Source organism: Pinus tabuliformis, chromosome 3_1 (assembly GCF_031772625.1).
Source record: "Pinus tabuliformis cultivar Carrire ecotype Pingquan chromosome 3_1, CPIR1, whole genome shotgun sequence".
In the NCBI taxonomy this organism is placed as follows: Eukaryota; Viridiplantae; Streptophyta; class Pinopsida; order Pinales; family Pinaceae; genus Pinus; species Pinus tabuliformis.
Genome location: NC_142301.1, coordinates 716,205,714 through 716,231,687, shown reverse-complemented (window position 1 = coordinate 716,231,687; position 25,974 = coordinate 716,205,714). Strand labels below are relative to the sequence as shown.

The window sequence follows — 25,974 nt, the reverse complement described above, 5'->3', positions numbered from 1 at the left end:
GACCTGAAGATGGCTAAAATAGAAAAAGTCAATTTTTCTGGTTGAAAGTCAGTCCTTTTTCTAGGAGTGACCAAAAATAAGGAGGGTGATAAAGGCACATTTTATATAACTAATTCGAAAATAAATATTGATTAAAATTTCTATAAATCATAGGAAACAACGTGTTTATATGTCAACTTTCTTTTCAATCATTAGCGCTTTGTAGACAATACGATAATACTATTTGCTAAACAGAAAAGGCGAACAGAAAAAATTATCTATGATACACTACTTAGCCTCTGCCCTGTTCCATATGAAAACACCAAATATTTAAGGCGAGTTTTGCCACCCACTTTTTTCTTTCGGTTTGATTTTTAATTTTTAATTTTACTGTGATTTAAAATATTTCGGAATAGGATAAAATATTTATTTACCATTTAGATGTGTAAAATAATTTCTTCATTTTGATGTAATATATTTATCAATTTTACAAGCAATAAAAAAACTATTTCGAAGATTAAATCTCATATTACTTGTTATTCAAGTAAAATCCAGAAAGAGTTTATATTTTTTTAGATCTTTATTTACATTGAATGTATTTTAAACCATTAAACATATATATATATAAATATATATACGTGTGAAAAAAAATATCCCATTTAATTTTTTAAGTCTATTTATTCAAATATGAGGTCATATATGTTATGTGGTTTTATATTTTGTAACTAAGTAGAAAATGCAATTATACAATGGCAATGATGTTTTTCACTAAAAACATTAGCATTAACTTAAACCATAAACATGTATTTTCTTTTATTAAACCATCCTCTAGACAAGAACAACTCACTATATGATATTGTAAAACATAACAATTACCATAAACTAAAGACTACAATAAAAAACATAACATCTCTTTTCATAAGAATTTCTTACTAGAATGAAAGAAGTAGCAAGGTTCCAATAAGAAATACAAAATTTTTGAAGGACTTAACCGTTAACAACCTTATCCATATCCATTTTTACTAGAAACTCTCCTTTTTTTTCATAGAGCTGAGTCAATCTCCTAAAAAAGAAACCTGAGTTATCCCTAAGCCAGAATTCAACCAAAATATTACAAAATACTATAATACAACTAAAATTCATATAGATGCACCACTAAATCCACATATGTTGGACCTTAAAAGACACGGCTTATGTCTAGAATTAAAAACAACATGCATTAATAAATATGTCTTATCCAAAGGCTTTAAAAGAGAAAAAACCCTAAAATATACTTAGTATTTCGAACTTGCCATTGTAATGGGCCTAAACAATCCATGGCAAGATACAAAATAGCACCAATAGATGAGGAATTTCTAATAAAGTCATTAGCGACTCCAAAAACATGGGGCCAACCAAAATTTCCATGTGGATTAGTGGTAGAGTTATTCATTCTATAAGGACAAATGATTACATAAAAATAAGATGCATTGCTTTATCTCTAGTGTCGCACACCATTAGAAGTAATGTCTTAAAGTATACAAATGATAAAAAATTATGCGTAGGTCCTAATATAAGTTTATGCAGAGATCAAAACTTTGTGTATGATTGAGGAAATGGAAGAAGTGAAGATATGCTCTGGTGGGTTTAAAGCTCCATTCTTATTGTCATATGTGGTTTTATCTACCTATATTGCATGTGTTTTAAAGAGGCGAGGATGAGAAAATTGAACTCTAAGACATGAGGGAAAAAACTTAAAAGCTATAGCGGTTGTAGGATAGAAATCAATATTGAAAAGTATCAAAATTAATGAAGACAAAATAGATAAAAGCAAAAGTTGCAGAGGGCATGTGTGGGATGATGAGAGGCTCTCATTTATCCTAACCGTGGGTTTGAAATAAGATGATCTAGATTCCTTTTTGGGCACCATGACATGGATAAGGCCATTGACGTCTAGAATTAACATTTTCCAACTAGAATAAACCTTTGCATTAATGACAAATTTCTTCATAGAAATCATCAAAGTTGTGTAGTAGGTTAGTTAGGGGATCAAAATATTGATAAGTAAAGGCAGAGGTGGAAAGATAGATATGTGATAGTTAGAATAGATTTTTTAAAATATCTAAGATTTTCCAATTGTAATTTACATGTGCTTTTGCTTGTGTTGGCATGAAGACTTATCATTAGAGACTAGGTATATATTGTAGATAAATTGTGTGCTCGCGCCCTTGCCCCCACCCCCCTCAAAAAAAAAATAATGAAGTTGTGAAGATGATGAATTTGGAGCAATTACAAACATGTGAAGAGGTAGGAAGGCACTCTCCAACACCTTTGTGCATACAAACAAAATATTACAAATTTCTAATAGGGATTGAGTTTGGCACCTATTAGTGGCACTAAAGTAATCTATGTTATGGCTTCTTAAATGATGTATTGTAAATGTGACACATTATGTGAATTCTAGAAATGGCAGGTTAGGGCCTACAAATAATTTACATCACTAGGGTAATCCAATCTTGTGAAAATAACCTTGATAGTAGTCCATATTGTAACACCTTCCTCCCACGTCTACCCAAGTAACTGACCAACTGGGGTAAACATGTGATGAGAAATTACTATGATATGATTTGACATTGTAGGTCACCTTAAGGAAGTGGAACCAATGGAAATAGACCATACAAAACTTCCACATCAGCAACAGGACTCCCAGGAACCATCCCAACCTCTTACGTAGCCAACCCCTAGGTCCCACTGAGTTTTTAGACCATTAAACTCCCAAACTCTCCCTTGATATGGGCATGGGTGTGTCTGAGGACGTTTGGATGCATGCACAACATAGGTATGCCAACGTCCAGGGAATTGTATGCGTAATATTGTGCCTGCGTCCCCGGAATTTGAGCCACCTTTTCAAGCCCATAGCCCAGGTCACTACCTAGAACTCAATGACACTTTCAGAATCCATAAATTACATTATGACAATACTTACAAATCAAAACTTACTCCAGGACTAGGCCTGACCATCCCCAACCGGGACTGACATTATGTCAAACACTTGACTTCAATGCAATCTACAAGAATGAAAAGAAGACAGAGCATAAATGAATGATAGCTCATATAGAACTTGACAAGAAGGGTCACCACCCTCTTCCCTTAATTGTTTTGACATCAATTAGGTCTTGCATCCATTATCCTTTTAGTTACATTTAAATACATGAAATAGCCATGACAATAACTAGTCACATAACCATGCTTATAACTATCACTAAACCATGAAAATATAAATAATATAACAACCATTAAATCCACATATTAACAAGTACAAAAGAAAGAGAACTTAGCTTTTATTAATCATAGGCAAAGTCAACCAGTTTTGGGACTTCCACGTACCACCCAACCGTAGACATGGCTGAACCAAATATTTCTTTCAGCCAATCACCCCCCTTCCATATTCCAAGCATGAATGTGGGATCTCATGGATAAACTAATATAAAAACAATAAGGGAATCTAGAGGTTAAACCACCTCCACCCTTACCAAAACTGGCATCAAGATCACAAAACCAAACAAACTTGGAATGCCTCTAGACTCCATCACTATCATTGAAGAATTTTTTTTCTCCTTGTCCCTCAAGCGTTACCACAATCCACATTGGATCACTAGGCATAAACTGAGACACCAATCTCTCAAGCTTTACCGCAATCCACAGCAGATCAATAAGCCCTAAACCGAGACTCCATCCTCAGGCTTTACTGTGTATCCCGCCAAAAGTGGTCAAGGGATTCCAAGGCCTTTGGTAATTTTCTTGAGAGCACCTCCGCCTTGGATTCCGAAACCATCCAATTATTCCAAATCTCAAAATCGAGAAAAAATCCCATCACACCATGACTATCCAGAAAAAGGAAAGGCTAGGGTAAAAACCATTTTCATAACCCGACAAAACCATCCCACCAACAAGAAGAGAACCATACACCAACATGAAAAGCCATGCATGTCCAAATCAACTAGGAAATCACACATGTAATATGTTACATGTAAGTATTCATGCTGAAGTAGCTTGATCTTGCCCTTCCTTGCTTGATCCTTGCTTTCCTTCCTTTGCTTTGCTTACTTTTTCCTAACTTTCTCCAAAGCTAGAGTGCTCTAAGAAAACTCTAAGTGTCCAAGAGTGAGAGAGAGAGAGAATAATGAAAGAGCTCCAAAACTGAACTCAAAAATGTTACAAAATGATTCTCAAAAGCCTTTTTATCAATGAAGCCTCTATTTTCTCCATTTTTCATTATTTTCCTTCAATTTCCTCCTTAGATGCAACCTATGACATTTCACCTTCCTTTTCTCCTAATTTCCTTTATTTTCATAAATAAATGTGCCAAAGTACCTTTTTTCCTTTTTAATGCATTAGCCATTGCCTTTTCCAATTTCCCTTAGCCATAAACACATCCAGTGATTCCCACTAGGATATCTTTGCCCAACATTCTATTTGAAATAAGTGTCCCCTAACCGTGGTCTTATTTTACCTTTATTAACTTTTATTACATGAACTTTTAACCAAGGGTTGTTAGAGACCCCATTGGGGAACACCGTCCTTGGTGTTAAACCACTCCAAGACCTCAACAAAACCACTGAAAAGAAACGAATACTTCCCATGGAGCTTTATAACTTAGCTTGTTGCAGTATTTACAATGAATGACTTTCTCAAAAGAAAAACATCATGACCACATGAAAAAATAACAACCATACCGCTTATTGGAGCTTTATAACTTAGCTCATGACAATATTTACATCCATATACATATGTACATATACCAAAATATTAGCAAAACATATAGAAAACATATACCAAATGTTATACCAAAATTGCTTTGCCTCCACCGAAAAACAAAGAAGGATACATGGCCCGCATCTAATTTGCCATCTCCCATGTAGCTTCTTTAGGCCCAAAGTGCTTCCACTGCACTTTAGCCTTCTCTATGGCTCTATTCCTAAGCATGAGATGCTTCCGCTGCAATATTGTAATATCCCTCTTTTTTTGTGGTTTGTAAAGTCATTATGACTAAGACAGTATAATTAGTAGTTAAAAATGCTGGTAATAATGGCAGGTTGGCCATGTTGTTTATGGAAAAGAAGAACTATGATAATGTAATTATTTATGTTGAAATAATAAGTAATGATGCTACAAGGAATTAGCTGGAAATAAAAAAAGAAGATTGAGATCATTATCATGATCCATAGTAGTAGATTAATGGACTGGATTTAGGAAAAGCGGTAAACCACTTAACTTTCCCAAATCACTCCGAAGAAAAATCATCTTGGAGTAGAACTATGTGATTTTATGTATAAGTAGAGAAAGGAATCCATAAAAATGACCTAGTGTGGGGGAAACAACACTGGAAAGGGTGGAAAATCACTGTAGTAGAAAAGGATGGGCTTTAAAGGATGAAAAATAATCATTTCATGAGATAAACTGGAAAATCCCAGGTTATGGGGATGAGCAGATTTCTGGAAAAATGGGACGTCGTTTTAGAATTTATGCTGGGAAAGTGAGATATAAATAGAACCTACGCTAGACCAACAGGGGTTGTTGGTTCTAGGGGGAAGGATTAATCTCATATCAGGGGGAACTAGGAGATAAGGATCATGGTTGGGAGGAAAATTGTTCTATCCAATGTAATTTGGTTACAAAAATTGGAATTCTAGAAACAATGTGTCCATCATCCTGATTAAATTTAGATAAAGTCGAACATAGGAGTTTATCTTGAGCTTGTGATATTATGTGGTATAAGATTATGTTAGATCAAATTGCAATAATTATTTTTGTTATGTTTATCAAGCAGAAATAATTTTATGGGTAATTGTTTTCCTATATATTCCTATATGTAAAATTATGCAGAAATGAGTATGCAATCGAATTTCAATGCCTATGGAATTTTCTCATATTTATTCATGTAGACATATTATCATGCAGAAATGAGTTATGCATTTGAATTTCAATGCTTATGTAATTTCTCATATTTATTCATGTATACATATTATCATGAAAAAATGAGTTGTGCATTTGAATTTCAATGACTACTGAATTTATGCTTAGCATGCAGGTTAGTAAGAATATTGACATAACAAGGTGGAGACTGGAATAGAGTAAGGCCTCGAGGTAAGCCGAGAAAATGGTGTTAACCACCCCATTTCAACTATAGGCCAAACTTGACGGAAATTGTTAGGAGCCTAGTTTTCCACTTAGAGAAGCCGAGAATTCCGAGACCATGAACTATTATATCTGTGTTCGACACATCTCTATGGAAGCTGAGTAGAGGTGGATGGGAAAGTAGGGAACTGTATGAGTCTTTCCAGAATTAATTATGTCACCACAGTAATAACTACACCCAAGGATATTAAGGGTGGTAAAGCGACTTAATGGACATAGTTATTACACTGTTGATGATCAGTTCATAATTGTACTATAGAAAAGTCAAGATGGAGTTTAGTTACATTTATGCAAACAAGAAATAAACATAGGAGAGGAATTAACAAATATCCATTTAGCAAGTTAATAAACTTAAAGTAGGCTGAGTGAAATTGTATTTGAGTGTAATAAAGCAACTACATTAATCCTCATTTACAAAATGAATGCAGAATGCAATAACAGTCAAAGTATATCCTAAATGCATTCGTGAAGGGTCTACAGTAAGCCCACATGTGAAGCAATATCATGGAATATACAATGAATTTAAAGGAAGCAGATGTACCATGCTATACTAAACATGCCATAATGGCATTCATAATAATAAACTAAGGTGTCCAGTAGTGGAGCTACTACACATGCCAACAAAAATAAAAAGGGAATTTCAATACACATATTAACTACTGGAGGTGTTAATAGTGACCTTCGCTCGCATAATTATTCATGTCAAGGAAGAAGTGTCTCGGGTGGAGATGTAGTCGAGCCAAGGCCTCCAAAAATTCGAGATGAGCATAGTTCTTCTTAGTTCGAGACTTAATAAAACAAAACAAAAAGAGAAAATAAATAATGATCATAATGGAACAGGACTATTCAGTCTAACCATGGATCATATCTACAATAGGAACCCTGGTAGTAGCTAGAGGAAATACAAAGTACCAAGATGATACAAATTTTTATATGATACAAGGCAACTCATGCACTGGAAGATAGCACACAAATCAAGCTACATTAACAAAAGCAATTACAATTTAAAAGAGAAATATATATAACTATTCATATAAATTAGGCATTACCGAACTTAAATTTGTACAACAGTAAATATCAACCTCATTAAGCGAGTTGGGTGAGGGATATCTGTTGGGCATGGAATCCCCCTAAGGTATGTTTTGGGGCTTAAAGCCCAACTTCTTACCGAATATTTTTGTAAAAGCTCCGCGAATTGCGGGCGCGAGGCGCGAAATTATAATAGAGTCACAAGGTTATCCACCCTAGTTTTTGTAATGTCAGTTGGGATAGACCTACCCATGGTCTGCAAACCATGGTATTGTATAAAAAGAGCAAGGCTCTAAGTGTATAAGATAAATAATAGAAAATAGAATAGAAGAAGAAGAGAAGTCTAAGTGATTGAGTCAAAGTGTAAAGTGTGTTTCTGGGTCATAGAGTAGGGGAAGGCTCTACAGCTGAGTGCGCAGGGCAGGTCGAGTCTGTAACCATTGGGAGAATCAATAAAGAGAAGTTTTACTACATTTTTGTGTATCTTTTCCTAGTTTAATGCATGATTGGATATAATTTTCAAGTATACTGTTTATTTACTGCACGAACCTGTATGAATGTTTTTGTATAACTAATTATAACTTAAGACATTCAAGGAGGCGAAGGTAATTAACTAGTACTAGAATATAAGTAAGATCTCAGGTAATAGTGCAGACCAGGGCGCGGGAGCTCCATAGCCCTTGGTTAGGGCTACGCGAAGGCAGTGTATCAAGCCATGAGGAACACGAAAGTGTGAGAAGCAACCTACACACAGGAACAAACAGTGGACCAGTCAAACCTCTCAAACATCTCAAGGGTGTGGAAACCTGGTTCTAGCACCCTCCCATACTACTTTGGGTGAGACCTCCATCCACACTCCGCAAATTGTTGCCGAAAGGACCAGTAGTACGGGGATTTGTTTGGCTAGTTAACTTCGAACCTGGGTCAAGCCCCAACAAGCCAACAAATGGCTCCATTGTAGGGACTGGTATTTGCATAGAGATGTTCGATGTCGTATCACTGGAATTCGACAAAGAAAGAAATTGAAGATTGGTTGGATAGAAAGATTCACGAGTTCACGATGCAGGAAAACAGGAATCTGTGACTATGAAAGGAAGAGTGGTTAGACTGCTACTTATATACAAAGATCCACAAGATTTTCTTTGCATCCTTCCCCATTGAGTTATACGAGTGGATCACGAAGCTAGAAGATAACCAAGGAAGGTGTAAACTTGACAAACCTATTGTGTGGACTCCATAATTGGTGCGCAGACTAGAGGCATCGGAAGATAAGATTGTGTGCGCTGTCGATCACTGGCTCGATGGAATCATAGGAGGATTCATCACCGAATTCACAGTAGATACTTCAGTCAGCTATAGTGAGGCACAACGATGCTTCCTCAAGGGACCGCGAGGTAAGTACATTAAATCTTTGAACACTTGGATTAAAATGCTACTTTGTGAAAAGCGGGTTATGCGAATAAATTGATGTTTGGGGCTACGAGGAGTGGGAGAATCTAAAGAAATGAAGGTAGCAAAGAGCTAGAAGCTAGCCCTTGATTTCACCTCCGTGAGGGAGCGAAGAAGAGCTCATGAAGGTCTCGCTGAGAAGTGCAATCAATCTGATAAGGCAGAGAATTCTGCGCATACCATCCCCACCCACACCACCACCAGTTTCACCATCTTCACCCATACCACCTCCTCCATCACCGTGAAGTAGTATGGCAAGCGCGATAAAGATACCAGTGTTCAAGGGAGTAAAGAATGAAGATCCGAACCAATTTTGGATTGTGATAAAAGTTGTATGGGAAGCACAGGGTGTCACAGATGACGATATAAAGAAGGCAACATTGGTCAGTGCTATGCAAGATCATGCGTTGACCTGGTACATTAAGCATTCCAATGACAATTTGAATGTGGGGATTGCGGATATCAAAGCTACACTAAACGAAGAATTTAGCAGGCCAAAGTCTGAGGCATAGTCGATCATTGGATTCAAGGAGATCACAATGCTACCAGGTGAGACCGCGTGGGAATTGGATCAAAGATTGAAGTCCACAATTCGTGAAGCGAACATGACATTAACATATGGGAAACACTGCTAATGGTTTATAGCATCGTTAACACTGCATCTACGAAATGTGTTGTCGCAACAAAGGCTAACCACTCAGGCTGAGGCTTTGGAGGTCGCGATGAGATTGCGCGAGACTCCGATACAAGATCCTACCCTGGGAGTTCAGTAGATTCACGCACAATTGAAAAATTTATCCTGGAGATGCAGAGTTTGAAACAAGATAGGACAAGCTGCCCAGAGATGTGCGATGAGGCATGGTGTGTAAAATGCAAAGGCCAGGGGCATGACAAGGAGCATTGCCTGGTGTTCGTGAATCACCTTGCAGGAGGAGGGCCAATGCCACTAAGACCGAAGGCACAAGAAGGACCAAGTGCGGTGCCTGCATTGTGGTGCATGATTTGTTAGATAGGGGGAAATCATGCTACAGATAACTGCCATCTATTACAAAAGTATACACAGAATTCATAGTAGTTGTTCTATAATTTCTATAGGTCAGTAGGACATGATGAGCGCACTTGTTGAAGTTATGAACTGATGATGGATTGAACTCCTACCTACAGAGTTCAGGCTGAAACATGGGACCTCAATCAAAACAGAGGAATAGCGTGGACAAGGCCAAGGTGGAGGGGGACCAGGAAAAGGTCACAGACAACTGATATGTTACAATTGCGGAGGGCCAGGGCATTATGCCCACGATTGTATGAATCCAATGCAACCATCATGCTTGTATTGTATGTTCTTTGATCATGAGACAGAGGATTGTCCCACACTGATAGCGAGGTTACGCGATAAAGGAGCACTCAAACCTCCCCTGACTCAGAACCTGAAAATGATGAGGTCTAAGTCGCGTAAGGAAGACCCTAATGCAAATATCATGCTCCGGAGTGGAATTATGACTGGAGATCACAAAGGCAAGTAGCCTGAAGAAAGTACATGGGTTCGCAAGGCTCCAACGAAGGAACCAGAATTTGATTTGGAGCGCACTAAGGAGACCTTCATGGAAGCTAAGAGGAGCTTCGTTGATGCCTCCACTTCGGGAGGTAAAGACAAATTGGAGCCAGAAATGGACCCATCGATGCTCACTACGTTCTTGGAGACATGCATGAACTTGCTACGCTACAGCAATGCTATTAAGGCTATAAAGTGGCTGCAAGAACTCATAACTAGATGCGCTGGGACCACACCAGGAGAACCGTGCATAGTCCGGAAGCTTGGGAAGCACACGACGCAAACAGGAAGGGAAATGAGATTGACCGCGCAGATCGGGGAATATGAGATGGACCAAGTGATTTTGGATCTAGGATCGGACGTGAACATCCTACCAAAGCAGACATGGGAGCGCATGGGCAGGCCTGCACTCCAATGGTCTCCTATCCAGTTGCGGATGGTGAACTAGCAAAAGATCCTACCTATGGGGAGATTGCAGGCAATCACTGTAGATATCGAAGGAGCAAGTGTGCTAGCAGATTTCGAAGTGATAGAGATTGTTGATGACAACAATCCCTACCCTGCGCTATTGGGAGTAGATTGGTCCACTGACATGAATGGAGTGATAAATATAAAGAAGTGTAAGATGATCTTTGAGAAAAAGTCACTGCATGTAGTGGTACCTTTAGACTCTGCAAAAGGATCGTGCTACATGGAGCCAGTGCGCGACTATGACAATGACAACGATCTGGACTGCATCTACAAGATAACAACGTGCAAGAAGGATTTGGTAAATCCAACCATGGATGGCCGAATCTCTTGGGAGCACGAAAGCTTCTACACATCAGATCCTGACGAGGAGATAGAACGATGGTAGAACCGATTACATGAGGTAACCATGCTCAACTGTAACATGATGACAAGATTGCTGCGCTGCGCTGCATAGTGATAGAGGTAAGTGATCTGCCTACGTATGATGGGTTAAGTGAGGTGGATGAAATATTGAACAAATTTGAAAGAGAAGTATTGTAATAACAACGTTTCGATGCTCTGAAATGGGTACTGTGAGCTACGCCCGCAAGATGGTGGGTAATGCACCAACAAAGTTTTAAGGATTGGCGCGAATGTAGAAGGCGCATGGGGTTTGGGAAGCCTCAGATGTAATTGAAAGACAAGTATGACGGATGAACCGGCCTGCACACCCACCTATCTAGGTGGATACAGGCATATGGTGCAAAACCTGCACGAATGCACACCGTCCTTGTGGTAGAAGACCCGATTAGTAAGCAGGTGCGGGTAAGGCAATGGCGCGAACGATCCCTCTGGTTGGGACCATGAATTATGGAAAGACCAAGTGTGCAAAAGCTTTTAACAAAGTATGCGAAGCGCTGAACAAGGTCCACAATGTCAAGTGGATTGATAGGGACTTGCGCATGCTATTGGTTCTCTGGGCTTATAGGATTGCGTGCAAAAACCTGACCGTAGAGGCACCGCTAAGGCTAGAGTATGAAGCAACCACTATAAGCCCTATAGTAATTGGAGAGCTTAGACCACGCATGATAACACTGGTAGATATGATGGTTTGTGGAACCGTGGAAGAAGAAATCCAATAGGGAAATTTTAGACTCCAAGAACTTGAAGAAGAAAGGGTACGATTAGGGAAGGAAAGCACTCTAGTGGATGCAGAAGTCAAGAAGCTGGAGGACGAGATAAAGGAAGATTTTCTCGGCAAAAATACCAGGGTGATAAGGTAAGATGGGTACGATCGTGATGATAGGTTTAAGGCCTATCGCTGCGAATTGATCAGTCTGATGCCTTGGCTTGGACCGCACATTGCTAAGTATAGTGACTAGGGTAGTGCGTTGCAGATGGTAATGTGCGCGATGCCAATCGGAACAATAAAAGGTGGGTATTCTCTAGGAAACATGATCGATGACAGGATGAAACTTCACATGGGTTGTGCGACCACCTGACTAGCTGAAGAAAGTACAGTCTTAGCACTCCAGGCAGTTGAAAGGAAGCACGAGACTATAAACTATTATGCTCGGGAGCTTCGTGCATAATCAAAGAGTCACAAGGTTTGCGCCCGTGCATGGGGGGCTGCACTACCGCACAGGTTGGCTAGAAAGTGACCGTTGAATTCACTATTCACGATGAGTTGCTTTACTTAACACCAAATAGAGTGGGTGGCAGACATTTAAGTCACGATTTATGGGCAAGATTTCGGGAAATTTGCTGCCAAACGAGCATTAATGAACCAGTTTTTGGGGGAACGGTCGAATTCAAATTCAAAGAGCACTATAAATTACAAGAGGCTACCCAACAAACAACACTTAGTCATTTTTGAATTGAGCTATTGAGCAGAGCCCTGATTATTATGTGCCGAGTGTTGATTGAGCCCCTGAGTTTGCAAGTGCTAGATTTTGGGACAGACACAATGGAAACAACTGAGGACGTTATGGAGATAACATAGATGACCACCGAAGAGGCCACACAGGCCCTGACTATGGTGGATGCCCCGAAACATGCCGGGATTGTGGCAGAAATCCCAAAATCACCACGCACGCCAAGACCCAAGAAGGAAAAACAAGCGATGGTTCCCATACGTGTGTCCCCGCGAAACCCACAGCACACCAAGTTGTCAATGGAGGAGAAGGGGAAGGCCGTCACCATAGAGACCGATGAATAAGAAGAAGACCTAGAGGATCTTATCATCACAGAGGATGAGGATGAAGGCATGGAGGAGGAAAATCAGCCAACGCACCCCCCAACAAAGATGCCTACCTATGTCCCCCTGCGAAAAGGGAAGGCTAATGTGCCCAAGGACCTTGATGAGACCAAGATCTCGCTCCAGACCTCGCTTCTCCCCAACAACATTATTTTTTAGGGCACACACCTGGGATGGGTGCCAAGCTTAAAATTCGAATATTGGGACCTCGCTGACAATGAGAAGTTCCCTCACCTTGAGACCTCGCACAACATGAAGCCCAAGAAGAACACCGCAGTGGGGGTTACATAATTAGAGCCACAAAATTGGTTGCGGAGAGTGGAAAAGGCTAGGCTACTGAACCTGCTTTGGGTTCCACATTTCCACTGTGCCCCAATAACCATTTTCATCATTAGGCGGTTGCTCTGCCTGGTGCATGATGGGTGTTTGTGGCTGGAGGAGTCCATCCCCATCATGGCAGACTTGATTCACCACATTTCCCGGCTTACATGCAAAGGAGAGGAACCCGCGGACATCTCGAAAGGGAAAAGCAGTGACTTGGGCATCGCAGAGGCCATGGAGAAAAAGTACAAGCTGGTAAAGAAGAAAAGGGGCTACGCAATATCTAGCATCAGTGACAAGGTAGTGAAAGTGGCAATCCAAATACTGTCTAGTTAGGTTATGCACAAGTGTCACGCAGATGAGGTACCCGTGCTGGTGGTAGCGCTTCCTGAGTAGTGCACAGAGGGGGTCTAGTTTAACTGATCCGAGTTCCATTGCAAGGAGTTTTTGGAGAATATCCGTGAAGATCAGGAATAGAGAAAAACATTCCACTATGCATGGCTTCTGCTATCCATAGTGCTTGTGACAGGGGAATTACTGGAGGATAGTTAATTCCCCACAATTGGTAAGGATCTACCAGAGGCCATGAAGTATGTTTCGCTCTAGGTCAAAAGGATGCCAAGATGATCCATGACAGTAAAATATTTTGGGTGTTCATGGAGATGAACCTCAGAATGGGGATCAACCACAAACCGTGGTTGTCACCCACTATCTACAACTGCCTGCAAAGTTTTGCAGAATTTAAAGAGGACATCCATAACCTTTACATCAAAGCGCGCAAGGACCCGAAAAAACAATGGAGAAAGCTACCCTCATGGACGAAATCATCTTTAACGTACTGGAGGCATGGCTGCCAGAGTGGCGTGCTCCAGACATCGCAAAGATAGAGAAGTCGGCAGCACAGAGGAAGAAAGACGAGGCCAAGCTGCGCATCGCATAGTTGGCAGAAAAGAGAAGGAAGGAGGAAGTGGCAGCAGAAGTGCGGGCGGCGCGAGACACTGTACAGACAACAATTGAGCAGGAAAAGGCCGTAACAGTGCAGGAGGTAGACGTGAAGGTGTGCGAGGGCCAAACATCACCTTCGCATGGGCAGGAAGTAAAGGAAGAAGAGGGAGGCGTGAACCCACAAACCGCGTCAACACATTTGAAGCGCCAGTACCCAGCTGAGAGGATAGGGTCATGCAAGAAATTCAAGGCATCGAAGTTGTCTATTGACTCGATCACCCTAACCGAGGGTGATCTACACAACATCGGTGAGACAGTGCATGATGTCACCTCCGAGGCCCTCAAAAATTTCATGCAGGAGAACCAGATTGTGTTGGGGGCCCTCAAATTGTAGCTACAAGAGTTGCAGGTGCACACCCCTCAGGCTGGTACCCTTTCAAATAGCCTCAGAGTCAGAACAACGACAACAGAACAAATGATGCACGCTCGAGTGACAAATACCGTAGTGCTGCCAGAAGGGGCACTAGTGACAGCAATTAAGGCTGACAGGCCTACGATTAGCACGCTGAAGGGTCTCAACATCAACCTCGCTGCACTCCCGCGGGACACCTTATACATTCTGCAGGATGGGATAACTGCAAAACTGTGGGCTAGGGAGAACCGCGCACTGCAAGTCATCAACGAGCAAAAAATCAATATGGAACATTTAAACTTGCAGTGCGACTAAGTGGTGTCGCAGAATCGACAACTGGTATAGGTCATAGATGAAGCTTGTCAAAGAGTCCTGGAGCTGGCCATCCCAACAGACACTCCAATAGATGCGCACATCCACAGGTTAGTAGCAGGGGTGTGTGAGGCACGGGAGGAAATGACAAAGGTTCAGCTAGAGCTGAACCTTCAGATCACCTAGCTGCAGTTAAAGGCACAGCTGTCCACCCCTCTGGAAGTAAGAGAACAGCGTGCTAGCGCTATCACATCGGGGCTGCACGAAATTGGCAATGTAGTGCGAGACTGCACCAGCATGTTTGAAGAATCATTTGAGGTCCTCACAAATCTATAGGAGGACGCCAACATACAGGGAAAATTTTAAGAACCACCCTAAATTTATATGTATAATAAATGGGCTAATCCCCACGATACATAGGAAGAATAGGAGGCGATTTTATCAATAATATAATATGTATATATAATTTTTTTGGTGAATCTCTCATCAAATTATATTATCTTGTACAGTGATGGAGAATATTTCATTGAATTATAAAATCTTGTAAGATCTTGGCAAATCTTTTACTGAATAATAAAACATTGTGAAGTCTTGGCGAATGCTTTGTTAAAGTATGAAACCATAGATGACAATAAGAAAACATATTCATTAAAATGTAATATACTAACATACATGTTTGGAAAAGAGAAACATAATTTTCTCTTCCTACAAACAATGTTCCAAGTTTCAGTGGCCATGTTTGTCAAGGTTCTTACAATACACTCTTTCATATCCTTCTATTAGTTTTGTAGGTGTTGATATCGAAAACGAGTTCTATCAAGGTAGGAGAGATTAATCTTTTCTATACAACTTTTCTCAAGCTACCACTTTTTTCAAGTTATCAAATTTCTTTCTTATTCCATAAACTGCAACTACGAGATAAAAAAAACACATCAAGTTTGTTTACCCCAACATGCCAACAAGTAGCAAGCCCCAACTATATTATATAAGAAAGTATTAGGTATCCCAAAGGCTTGAAGGGGATCTAATTGAAAGAAGTGACCATTGTGAGAATCCTTCCAATCAATATATGAATATATAAATGTAGATTTATTATTATTTTAATTGGAAATCTTCAATTAAATAATAAAATTTAATTACGTCTCTCCCAATCTAAATTGCTTATTAGCATAATTCATTACCCTCATAGATCTCGCATTTTTTAACAGTATTGTAACATGTAGATTAATTTCCTTTTTGGTGAACAAACTCCACCTTTTAGGAAAATATGGTGCAGTGGCTTCAACCCCTACAGATCATTAGGACAAAATAAGAATAGCACAGAAGATGAAAGGTTGTACAAACCAGCTTATTTTTCAAACAACTAATCCAACATCAGTACCTAAACTTTTTAAGGAAGATGTCATATTGAGAATGTTTGAAAAATGGTGAGAAATATTTTGCGAGGGTGATGCGAAGAGAGTGATAAGGTTTCATTGTTTTGAATTTTTTTTGCTAAATTAGAAAAAGTTAAAAACCAATATTAATGGAGATATTAATATTTTTTACTAAATTTTGTAAAGTGACTAAATGTAGCTTTAACTATTCACCTTAAGATGTTTTTACAATATAATTTCCTAAGTCTATTTAATATCTTCATTATCATAAAAGCCTACCTATATCCATCTTAACTCCACATCTACCACTCTTGGGATGAAATCTATTTATCCCTTGAGCACTTGGTAGACCCAGAATTAAGATGGATCTAAGATGATAGAATTTCCCCTTTAAATAGTCTATGCTCACATGAATACCATGGTATTACCATGGGTCAATACCATGGGTTATCATAAACCTAGAGCTTAAAAGTTGCTATTAGTAATTTATAAAAATTAATTAAATTAATAATTGATTTTTATTTAAACCAAGTTAAAATGTTTAACATACATTAAATTACAACATCCATTTTTTCTCTTGGTCCACCAAGCCCTGAGAGGGATCAAATATTTTTTCACTCTATGCTAGTTTGCATATCACTATATTTGATCTCTCTTGGGACTTAGTACATCCAGCGTAAAGATGATCTATGTTGGTTTAATTCCCCCATTTAAATAGGCTACAATCCATGTGAATACCATGGGTCAATACCATGTGCCATTTTTATTTTTATTAATACTAATATTAAGGTTAATAATGTTTTTTTGCATGATATTAATAATAATCTAGCCCATGGTATTTGGCCCATAGTATTTTGCCCATGGGTTTCACCTAAATATAACGCATTTTTTGAGTGTTCGTGAATATAAGGTGACTTATTGAGTAAATATAAAAAAATGTTTTATTTTTTACCTCTCGTTTATTTTTATTTTTATTAATTTACCATACCTCTTTTACAAATATGGTATTTGGCCCATAGGATTCACTTAAATAAATCCTCTTTTTTGAGCCTTCATAAATAGAAAGAGGGTTATGGACTAAATATAAAAAGAGGTTTTATTTATTTACCATACGTCTAGTTTATTTATATTTTTATTTATTTACCATACCTTTTGAGTAAGTATAAAGAAATTTTTATTTATTTACCATACCTCCACTTTATTTATATTTTTATTTGTTTACACCCTCCCATGTGACTTATAAGGTGACTTATGGAGTAAATATAATTTATTTATTTACCATACCTCTAATTTATTTATATTTTTATTAATTTACCATACCTCTTTTATAAATATGGTATTTGGCCCATAGGATTCACTTAAATAAAACCTATTCTTGAAAAGTAGGGCGGATGGAAGGTTGTAACTCCTAATTTCAAGGGCTAAATTTACCTTTTTTACCCTCGCCCTTAAAATAAGGTGGGATATTTGAGGAGATTTGTAAAAATGTACTATGATACAAAATATTCGCCCACTAAAAATTTAAAACCCCTTAATTTCGCCTAAGGGAGAACATTTGCCCCTAAAATTTTCCATACCAACATCCAGTGCTTAGAGACAAAGGTGTGATAACTCCAACAGGAGTATGACAGTGTCAAAGGAACTGCACAGACAATGGCCCTCACTCAGAGGCTTGCCCGGATACAACAGACCAAAGTGCTAAAGAACAAGTGGATGCGACACGACATAAGGAAGTAGTCCTGAGGGCATGCGTTCAACCTTGGATCGACGATGCCTACACCGTCACAACATAAATTGAAGGAAAGCTCACACACATGTAGGGGATGCACGCACTGATGCAGAGGAGCACTTTTGACACCGCGGTCAGAAAAATGCATGCAACAGATCCAGTAGGCAGCAATTCAGTGCGCTACCGACCTTGCCGCAGTTTGGGCATAGTTGGAGGGACTCCGCACCAACAGAGTGACTCGAGGGTGATTCACGATGTTTGTGTTGGGGGCTTGTTGGGCATGGAATCACCCCAAGGTGGTTTTGGGGCATAAAGCCCAAGTTCTGACCGTATTGGTTTGTAAAAGCTTCGCGAATTGCGGGCGTGGGGCGCTAAATTATAATAGAGTCACAGGGTTGTCCGCCCTAGTTTTTGTAATGTAATGTCGGCTGGATAGACCTACCCATGGTCCGCAGACCTTGGGATTGTATAAATAGAGCGAGGCTTTAAGTTTATAAGATAACTAATAGAAGATAGAATAAAAGAAGAAGAGAAGTCTAAGTGATTGAGTCGAAGTGTAAAGTGTGTCTGTGGGTCATAGAGTAGCAGAAGGCTTTGCAGCTGAGTGCGCAGAGGCCTAGCAGTCTGTAGCTGAGTGTGTGGAACCTTGCATTTGAGTATGGAGGGTAGGTCAAGTCTGTAACCATTGGGAGAATCAATAAAGATAATTTTTACTACATTTCTGTGTATCTTTTCCTGGTTTAATGCATGATTGGATATAATTTGCAAGTATACTATTTATTTACTATGTGAACCTGTATGAATGGTTTTGTATAACTAATTATAAATTAAGACATTCAAGGAGGTGAAGGTAATTAACTAGTACTAGAAGATAAGTAAGATCTCGGGTAATAGCGTAGAGCACGACGTGGGAGCTCCATAGCCCTTGGTTAGGTCTGCGCGAAGGTAGTGTATCAGGCCGCGAGGAACGGGAAAGTGCGCGAAGCAACCTACACACATGAACAAATAGTGGATCAGTCAAACCTGTCAGACATCTCAAGGTTGCAGAAACCTGGTTCTAGCACCCTCCCATACTACTTCGGGTGAGACCTCAGTCTGTGTTCCGTGAACTGTTGCCGAAAAGGCCAGTAGTACAGGGATTTGCTTAGCTAATTAAATCTGAACCTGGGTTAGGCCCCAACAATCCAAAAATATCTTTGTCAAATAAATAGCTCAAGGAGATGTCCAAATTATTACAATATAGCGAGATTCCTAAATGAACCTGAGAATGTTATTATGAAAAAAATAAAGACCTTAGAGGTAAACTGGCCAGTAATTGATTCACTACGTGACGACAACCAAGAGGGTTTGAAATTAACCCATTTTAAAAGCATTGTGACTAATTCAGAGGAGAATTCCTCGTAGGAAGTGCAACCAAAATAGACCCTTTAGGATAACAGGATATTTCAGGGCTAACCTAGCAGTGGGACATAACCTAAGGTTAGCGCGGTGAATGAACGTAATGAACTTCCATAGTTGCTATAGGGGAGCGAAGTTACCTACCATGAGACAACAAAAAAAAAATCATTCACATAATCGATAATTCTCTTTCATATATATATATATATAAAAGAATAGAGAAACCATAGTAACCCAAGAGTATACCTTTGAAAGGGATGACAACTACTGTCACTAGAGTGGAAACCTACAATGCATATCAAGCTTGGTGAGCGTTGAATATTAAAATGAAATTCATAGGAAAATTTTTGAGTTGTCGATTGTCAAATTAACTCACCCCACAGTGTGTGAGGGTGAAGGGTTATGATCCATTGCTGAAGATGCATTGACCTTTCCAAATTCTACACCAGAGGAAACCCTGTAGTAAATGGGGAAATTATTAAGACTCGCCTAATAACCAAGACAAGGAAATAATTGTGATCAATGGTAAACTAAAAGAAAAACCTACCTCAAGTTCTGGAAGGCTATAAAACCCTGAAAAATCACAGGCGCAAAGAACTGAGCTAATAGGGACATAAAGGAACCCCAGTTCCACTCGAGTGTTCACCATGGAAAGCCACCATGAATCCTTAAGCCACTTCCCCTAGTCATTTTGACACTGAGGAGCCATACCTTGACCAAAAAGAAATACCTCAGGTGTAGTCAATCATGAAAACCATATTCAAATATAGATTTACACCATGTGACAACGAAAATTAAGGAAGGCATAAGGGATTCATTCACTTACTGTTTGAGGTTACATTATGAGCTATTGATCTATTCTCAAACGATTGGCACCCTTGAGATATTTTCACCTAGTATTTAATAAACAAAGGAAACCCTGGTACGCGATGGAGGGTGAGACCACATGGCCCCAAGGGATGTTGCGCCATTCTACTCACCAAGGGTACAATTGGTAATGAATGGATAAGACCACATTATATTCATTGTTAGTAAGGTTGAGTCAGGAACCCAAGTAAATAAAGAGGGTAAACATGATAGTATGAGGGAGGACCTTATTTCTAGATATCATATAGTTAGAAGACCATGTGATAAGGGAAGACATTAGTACCAAATAACATATAATCATCCTACTATGTTATGGTGGGTCAATGGATGCAATGACCCACTATGGTTCAATTTTCGTGGCCATGAAATTGTGTATATTAATTAGATGTAAGTAGTTAGAAATTAACAGTAAAATACATAGGGAGTATGGTTCCCTATTGAAAGAGTGGTCAGATGCAAAAGAACTAAACCCTTTGGGTACATTATTTAATGTATTTGTTCTTGAGAAATACTACAATCACCATTAATAGCTAATGATAAGATTTACAACAAGAAAATAAAATATTTTTTTTTAAGAGTTAAGGTTCATGAAAAATGGTATCAGAGCCAAGATTTCTACACTAGGCCTACATAGAGGTTCCATTACAGGTTACCGTAGTAGTATTCGCAATAACAATAAATTTCTAATATTGAAAAGTTTTCTTTTTGTATAGGTATCTCACTCTGAGTGAAGGATAGAGGATATAAATTCATACATTACGAGAGAGGAGGAGTTATAAGTAGACATGGGAGAAGGTGGTATGTCCTCCCTCAATCAGTTGGCCGAGGTAATTAGAAATTTACAACAACAATTGGCACAACTTCAGAATAACAATGAGTGATTAATAATAGCTAGTGAAGAACACGAGAAATTGATTAGAGAATGGACGGATAAATCTAGTCATAAGAGGGTTGAACCCACTGGGTCAAAACAAAAACAACCAAGACTGTCACTGGACAAATCTGAAAGTGAAGAGGAATCTGAAAAATTTGATTCTAGGAATCAGAAAAGTCAGGAAAAGGAAGGAACTTCAGGGGGAGTTCCAAAAGATCAAACCCCCCACCTTTGATGGAGAGAAGGAAGATGATGTCAAAGCTTGGCTGTTAAACATGGTGAAGCACTTTCAGGTCTACGAATATGGAAGTAACTTGAAAACAAGATTAGTAGTTTATCAGTTATAAGGAAAAGCCACTCTCTTGTGGGAGGAGACAAAGATGGTACATTTGTTGGAAGAAAGCATAGTGTCGTCGGAGGAATTTCAGCAGAAATTTAAAGCTCGCTATTTGAACGAGGGGTACTATGATGATTGGGTGAAAGATTTCCATGAATTGAGGCTGGGACAACTTACCATGGACGAATTTGTGACCAAGTTCACCAACTTGCTGTGGTATGTGCCTTACATCTGTGAAGAAAAAGCGAAGGTACAAAGGTTTCTGAACTCTTTACCAACTGTATACAAAGAAAGAATTGAATTTTATAATCCTAGGACTATGGGTGAGGCGGTAAGAAAGGTAAGACTATTATCAGCAGCTTCAAAATCGAAGTGAGGGCTCTCGGACATGGAAGAATAAGGATAAAAACTATATGGGGGCGAACCTAAACAGGCAGGAACTAGCTTACTTTAAAAAATTGGTAAAGACCACCCGTGAAAGAAAATCGTTATGAGTGAGCTGAGTCACCCAACATAGTCTTACACGGTCTCTATGCCTGCAGAGTTAGGAAACAAGAAGTATATAGGAGGTAAAGAAAGGGAGCCATTAAAGTTTTGGGGCTATGGTGAACCCCACATATTATGAGATTTTCCTCATAACCCCAAATATATCCAGAATGTTTAGGTAGCACTTGAAGCTTCTACAATAAATGATGTGGCCCGAATTATCCCAAGAATCAGTGCAACTTTAGAAGACCGACAAGAAGAACATCAATCTACCATGATTGAAATAGAAGGTATTATCCAAACCCATCCTGTGTCTATTTTAATAGACCTTGGGGCTAGCCTAAGATATTTTAACCCTTAGATTGTGGAAATGTGTGGTTTAAAATCAGAAGAATTTCACCACCCATGGCTAGTACAACTAGCCACTAGTTATAAAAGGAGAGTGACCCACGTGGTAACGTATGGTGTAGTAAATATAAATAGACATCTCACTGAAATAAATTTAAACATCATCCCCTTAGGATCATATAATCTCTTGGCGAGAATGGAATGGTTAGAACAAAAAAACGTTGTTGTAAACTGTTTGGAAAATACAGTGAGTTGTGTGGACCCCCAAGGGAATTCATTTCTGGTGAAAGGAAAAACAAAACCGAATTCAGTGAGGAAAATAATAGCCTTATAGCTAAAAAGAAGAGAAATAAAGTGTTGCCATGTGTATGTAGCACATTGGAAGAGAAAGAACAATAGACTGAAGTGAGAGGATTAGACCAACTACCAGTTGTGAGAGAATTCTAGAATGTGCTTCTTGAAAAAATTCCCAAGATACCCCTTAGAGAAGCCTTGATTTCTGAATTGAATTAATGTTAGGTGGTACTCTTGTGTCCAAAGACCCATACACAATGAGTACCCCAAAACTGATAGAGTTGAAATTGCAACTACAAGAGCTGCTTGATAAAGGCTATATTAGACTAAGCATGTCCCCATGGGGAGATCTGGTATTGTTCGTTAAGAATAAAGAAGGTAAACTTAGAATTCTTATTGACTATAGATAGTTAAATAAGTTAACCATAAGAAACATATATCCTCTTACTTGAATTGATGATCTATTTGACGAAGTAAGAGGGGCAACAATTTTACCTAAGATTGATTTGTGAACTGGGTATCACCAGTTGCACATAAAGGACAAGGATATACATAAGAAAGCTTTTAGAATGAGATATGGTTATTATGATTTCATAGTATTGCCATTTGGACTCACTAATTCCCCTTCTACATTCATGTGGCTCATGAATAGTGTATTGCACAAGTTTTTGGATCAATTTGTATTAGTATTCATTGATGACATTTTAATATACTCAAAAAATGTGGAGGAACACCAACAGAATTTGAGATTGGTATTACAAATTCTCAGAGAGAATCATCTTTATGCAAAGGGTAGTAAGTGTGATTTTTTTAAAACTCAGATCCAATATCTGGGACATATTTTCTCCAAAGAAGGATTGGTGGTGGATCTTGAAAAAATTAAATCCATTATGAATTGGCCGATACCAAAATATGTACCAGAAATTTGTTCTTTTATGGGAATTGTTGGGTACTACCGTAGGTTTGTACAAGGGTTCTCCAAGTTGGCTTATCCCATTACCTCTCTACAAAATAAGGGGGTCAAGTTTGAATGGACAGAAAAGTGTCAAAAATGTTTTGATAAATTGAAGCATATGTTGAAAACAACCCCTGTTCTAAAGATATCATACCCAAATAATGAGTTTACTATATGTACAGATGGATGTTTGGAAGGATTGGTAGGGGTGCTTATACAAGATAATGAAATCATACCCTATGAGTCAAGAAAAATGAGAAAACATGAACAAACTTATGTTGTTTATGACCTGGAGTTGGCTATAGTCATTCATGCCTTAAAAATTTGGAGGCATTATATGTTGGGAAAAAAAATTGTGCTGGTAACTGATTATGCTAGTTTAATGTATTTTTTTAGCCAACCGAATGTAAATGATAAGCAATCAATATGGTTAGCTTTCCTAAGCAAATTTGATATGGAAATTAAACACATTAAGGGGAAAGGAAAACAAAATCAATGATGCATTAACTAGATATCCTCTTTCATTGTTGGCTAATGTGGAAAGCAATGTAAAAATAGGTTTGGAGGAACAGATATAGGTAACGGGGAAGAAGGAACCAAAATATTTGGAAATGCAACTGAAGGTACAACAAGAAAAATTCGTGGGATATGTTGTAAATGCAAAAGGATTAATTACCTACCAAAACAGGTTGTATATTCCATATGTGACAACATTAAAGAAAATGATTCTAGATGAGTGCCATATGAGACCATACGTTCATCATCCAGGGTACCAAAGCATGACCACCACCTTAAGAAAATATTTTTTTTGGCCATACATGAAGAAGGGGGTGGAATAGTACTTATCCAAACACCTGCAATGCCAATGGGTGAAGGTGGAACATCAGCATCCAGCGGGATTGCTGAATCCACTACCCATACCTGAGTGGAAGTGGGAGGTGATATCGATGGATTTTATATTTAGGATGCCTTAGACGAGACAAAAACATGACTCTATCATGGTGGCAGTAGACACACTGACTAAGGAAACACACTTTATTCAAGTACAATCCACCTTTGGTACTACCCAGATTGTTAATGTATTCGTGCAGGATATTTTCAGATTGCATGGAATCCCAAAGATGATAATATCAGGCAAAGATGCAAATATTACGTCCATATTCTCGAAGGAATGGTTTGGGAGATTATGTACTAAGTTGAAATTTAGTACTGCATATGACCCACAGACTGATGGGAAAACAGAACAAACAAACCAAATTTTGGAGGATATGCTCCAAATGTATGTAATGAACCGACCCACCAAGTTGGAAGTTTTTTTGGATTTAATGGAGTTTTCCTACAATGATAGCTATCAATCTACTATCATGATGAGTCCTTTTGAAGCCCTATATAGCAGGAAATGTCACACTCCACTCAGTTGGAATCAACTTGAGGATAGATTGATTCTTGGACCAGAGATTTTGCAAGAAATGGAACAAACAGTGCGGAAAATTCAATAGAATATTAAAATTTCCCAAGACCATTAAAAATGCTATGTAGACTAGAAGAGGACCCATAAGGAATTCCAAGTGGGGGAGCATGTATATCTTAGGGTTAAGCCTCAAAAAAGTACTCTTAGAACTAACGAGTGTGCAAAACTAGCACCTCGGTTATGTGGTCCATTTGAAATTCTAGACCATGTGGGTCCAATAGCATACCACTTGGCTCTACGTAGTCATGTTAAAGTTTATAATGCCTTTCATGTGTCATTGCTAAAGAAATATGTTCATGACCCTTCTCATATAGTTGACTAGAATGTGTTAAGAGGTGGAACCCGAAGGAGACTTTCTGCCAGAGCCACTCCGTATTTTGGAGTGGAAAGAAACTTTGCTCTGTAATTTGGTCATGGGCTGGGTTAAAGTGTAGTGGATGCACTTTACCCCCGAAGAGGCCACGTGGGAACTAGAAGACCATATGAAAGAAAATTATCCTGAATGGATTGCCTTGGAGATGTCCAAGAAATAAACACTGAGGACGGTGTACTTTTATTTAAGGGGGGGACTATGTAATATGCCTCTCTTTTTTGTGGTTTGTAAAGTGATAATGAGTAAGATAACATAATCAGTAGTTAAAAATATTAGTAATAATGGCAGGCTGGCTAAGTTATTTATCAAAAAAAATTACTATGATAATGTAATTATTTATGTTGAAATAATAAGTAATGATGTTGCAAGGAATTAGCTGGAAAGAAAAAATGAAGATTGAGATCATTATCTTGATCCATAGTACTATATTAATGGACTGGATTTAGGAAAAGTGGAAAATCGTTGAGCTTTCCCAAATGACTCTAAATAAAAATCCTCTTGGAGTAGAACTATGTGATTTCTAGATAAGTATAAAGGAATCCAAAACAATTACCTAGTGTGGGGGAAACAACACTGGAAGGGG

General features: G+C 38.7%; 1 pseudogene; it reads right to left on the bottom strand.

The window, feature by feature from the left end:
- LOC149189264 ((R)-mandelonitrile beta-glucosyltransferase-like) overlaps positions 1 to 25,974 on the bottom strand; it is a 157,566-nt pseudogene that overhangs the window by 1,494 nt on the left and 130,098 nt on the right.